The following is a 4,528-nucleotide window of genomic DNA, read 5'->3' on the forward strand; positions in this document are numbered from 1 at the left end:
GGCAATCTCATCTGACTTCCTACCCTGAGAATGGACCCTCCTGGCCAACGTACCTCATATCCCACCAGGTAGGAAACCCCACTCCACACCCACACCCCTGGCCAGAGGGGTGATCCTTCCCAGGAAGGATGACCCTCCCTGGGATAAGTTCAGGTTGTATTGATTGAATAACCAGGGACTTGACCCCCAAGTCCTGCAGAGCAGTCTCAGGGGCTTGCTCTGGGCTCTAAGGCATGGATGGAGGTCCAGGGTAGGTGTGAGTCTCCCAGTCTTGTTTTCATTGTGAGTCCGGGCACTTCTCTGACACCAGATGCCCACTCTTCCATCTCTGAGGACAGGCCCTTCACGGGGCAGTTGAGCCTCCACCAGCCGTTTGACGGTCTCACGGTTCCCCAGGCACACCCCTCCTCGGACAAGCCTGCTCCCATTGTTCACTGGGGTAGCTTTTCCTTCCTTTCCTTCATCCCCCGGCAGCTCCTGAGCCTTTTCAACTCATGCCCCTTCAGACCTTCTGCTCACAACCCAGAGGCCCCTCGTTGGGGCCTCACACCCCCAATATGGCTCCCAGTGGGGCACATAAGGGAGCTGAGAGCCCATGGTGACTGTAAGGCTCCGGTGAATGCGGTCAGAAGCTTCCTTCTCCCTGGCTTCTGGTTACAAGAAGGGAAAGAGATGGTATATTTTTCAGCAACTGAAGATTTGTCAAAAAAAACACCAACGAAATGTCGAATGAGCAATGTTGTCTTCATTTCTAAGGTGCAAATCCAACCCTTGGCCTTCTGACCCTGTTTCTGAGGGAACTTATCAGGCAATTTGTGAGTGGGGATTTTGGAGGAGCTCTGGTGGTGTGCTGGGTTCTGAATTGAACTGCTGATCACCAGGTCCGTGGTTTGAACTCACCAGCTGCTCTGAGGGAGAAAGATGAGGCTATCTACTCCTATATAGATTTACAATCTTGGAAACTCAAAGGGACAGTTGCACTCTGTCCTAGCGGGTTTAGTTTTGAGTTTTGGAGCAGGACAAGAAGGTACAAGAGGTTGGCAGAGTGAAGACAGACTTTGACTATTTGATGGCTTCGAGTCTCAGTTCTAGAGCCTATGAGCTTACTTCACAGCCCAACCCAAACTCACCGCTGTGGAGCCTATGCTGACCCACAGACACCCACACTAGAGCAGGGTCGCACCACCCACGGGGTACTCAAGGCTGTATCGTTACCAGTGCAGATTGACACAGCGTGTCACGCAGTGCTCTGCTCGTCCCCAGTAGCGTGTGGTAGTTCCCCCGTGATGAGATTTAATACAATGTGTTCTACTCCACGATAAGATGAGCAACAAACAATTGAAAGAAAGTTTCCTTGAATGTGAGACCTGCTTTCAAAGTACGTGGCTGCTGGGGAACTTGCCAATCTTGGGTTTGTCAACCCCTGCAGCTACGTGAATCAGGGAAAGCCTCCAAGCTGACATCCAACCCATGGATTTGGAACTTATTTGCCTCTGCAGCTGTGTGAGTGATTTCCTCGATAGCGACCTCTTTGTATGCATACAGGTATAAGTTTTACTGGTTTAGTTTCACTAGAGAACCCAGCCTAAGAGGTAGCCCTTCAATAAAAGTAATAATTTTCTTAATTCACTCAATACATTTTTATCGAACGGCCCTCTTATATGTTAAGCGTATTATAAATTGTTAACTTTTCTAACTTGACCAAAATTTGCAGCTTGTACCTCAGTGTAACAGGGAGACTTTAGAATCATGGTAGGTTTTTAAGAGTTTGGCTCTTGTTTCATTTTGTTCACCCCTTTCTCACGTTAGACTGTTAATGTAATTGGAGGGGTGGGGAGCCATGGTGGGGGTGGGGGTGGGGGTAATAAAACACAAACAAATTCCCCTGTAGGTTATTTCGAAAACACTCAACATTTTGTCTGAATTTTAGATTCTCAGAATAAATGTCTTTGACAGCTCTAAAAAAATTTTTTAAAAGAGTATTATAAAGATGAATGAAAGATCAACCTGCAATAGTAAGTGAAACTAGGCTATTAGAGTACAGTACTATCCAATAAAAATATAATGCGATTCACATATGGAATTTAAAATGTCCATATTAGAAAAATTATAGCTTTTACATTTAAAATGTCAATGAAATTAATCTCAAAATGTTTTCTCAAATTCAATATAGCCCAAATGTTATTTAAAGTTTAAATATTTTAAATAAGTATTTAAAAATTATAATAAGAACCTACGTCCTGTTTTTCAGCATAAGCCTTCAAAATCTGTGCGGGATGAAGCAGGGGAGCCCAGCAGGTGTCTGTTCTGAACAACCATGACAGTGAGCAAGGCTCTCCTCCTCTTGACCTCTTTTCCCAGTCACCCCATCCCTCACCCGGGCAGCGGCAGAGCCGTAACCTCAGCAAATGATTACTGAGCCAAACTTCCTCCCCAGAGGACAGAAGCACAGAGCGCTCTCATCCTTCTTGTTGGGACTCACACCTTAGAAGTTCAGTTACGAACTCCGCGCAGCTGTGAGACTGCTTGCAGGCTTCCTCTGGTACATTTGTCTCCCTCACCCCCGTCACCTGCACAACTGCTGTATGTCCTCACGGTGGGGGACATCTGGGGGTTTCTTTTCCTTTTGCTTTGCCCAACATCCTCTCTTTGGGGGAACGGCCCCACTCTACTTCCCCTATTTTATCTAGTTCTGGTGGGGCTTTCTGTGCCAGAGACCTTCCCAACCCACGCATGAAGGTCGGCATTTGACCATCCCAAGTCAATCAGACACACTCTCTCTCTCTCTGGGATTGAGATATTGACCAGGAGTGGAAGGGAGAGAGGGAATGGATCCTGAGCCTAAAATCCATCCAAATGCCAAGAAACCTATCTTTGTTCTGATTTGTAGCATATCTGAGTTATGACAAACCACTTTCACAACGGTCCAGTTGTTGTTTTTTGTGCACCTGTTCCTTAGTGATGTGTATTACATACATGGTGTTGCAGTCTGTAAGTTGCTAATATTATCATTTTCTGATGTTCGCTCTCAGAAGTGTTCAATTTTATGATTTACTGTTCAAGACAGTGCCCTGTAGATTTGTTTTTTCTGAACTCACTCAGGGGCTCTGGTTGCTTGAAAACAAAGACTCAAATGTAATTGCTGGGCAAAAGTTGATAGGCAGATTCAGAAAGTAGTGAAGTATTACTGCAAAATGTATGAAAAAAAAAAAAAAAAGAACTTGACCATGCATGCTAGACTAGAAATGCTATCCCCATTCTCAGGGATAATGTAAATGATCCAGAATCTTTCACTACTGGAGCTACTACCACAATGAAAAACATGCCAGTGTCATACAAGTCTTCATTAGTGTCCAAATAAATTTCTATATTTCATGTACCTTTTTGTATGTATGTATGTATATATAATACAGCATTAAAATTTATCTGTAAGTTTGTGTGTAATGTTTCCAAACCCCAAAGACAAAGATCAAACTTATAACAACAACAACAACAACAACAACAACAACAATTCACTGCCATCAAGTCAATTCTAAGTCATAACCACCCTACAGGACAGAGTAGCACTGCCTCTTGTGGGTTTCCAAGGCTCCAACTCTTTACAGGGTCAGAGAGCCTCATTTTCCTCCTGAAGAGAGGCTGGTGGTTTCAAACTGTTGACCTTGCAGCTAGCAGCCCAAGAGTAACCCATTATGCCACCATGCTCCAAACTTAGAAAGACACTACTAATCACAACTACACATAAAGTAGAAGGGCAGCAAAAAAGAGGGTGGCCCTTGACAAGATGGTTCGACACAATGGCTGCAACAAAGGGCTCGGCCATAACTATTGTTAGGATGATGCAGGACCAGGCAGTGTTTTACTCTGTTGTACATAGAATCACCGTAAGTCAGAACGAACTCCATGACACCTAACAAAATGGCAACAAACAGAAAAATGAGGTAGTCGACTTACTTCAGAACCAATTTATGGAAGAATGGTAGGAAAGAAACCATATTATTGTAAGGCAGGGGCTGTGTTAGTCAGGGTTGACAAGGGAAACACAGAGACACTCTGACACTGTATGTCAGAGACAGCTTTATATCAAAGAGCAATTGCATATTAAGAAAACATCCCAGCCCAGTCCAGATCATGTCTATACATCAATATTAGCCTATATGTCCTATAATAGTCCACAAATTCCTCTTTAGACTCATGCAGCACATGCAATGATGCCAAATGCAAGCAGATCACAGGCCGGTGGGAGAAAAGTCTTACGGATCCAATGCCAGTGGAAGCATCTCAGCTCTGTTGTGGGGTCTTCATGTGGCTCCTCCATCCCTCTGAGTGTGGCTCCCCAACAGGAAGGTGAAGCAGAGACAGAGGTTCTCACAGGCCTGAGCAAGTCTCTGCATGGCTTGTCAACAGGAAGACCAAATCAGAGAGATAGGAAGTTCCCAGAATCCTCATGAGAAGGCCTTGCCCATATGAAAGCATCATCAGGCTGTGTCCTGATTGACAGACCAGACTCCACCCCTTCACTCTTTTT

This window comes from Echinops telfairi, unplaced genomic scaffold, assembly GCF_000313985.2.
Source record: "Echinops telfairi isolate 266 unplaced genomic scaffold, ASM31398v2 ScPeMD7_6273;HRSCAF=7185, whole genome shotgun sequence".
NCBI lineage: Eukaryota > Metazoa > Chordata > Mammalia > Afrosoricida > Tenrecidae > Echinops > Echinops telfairi.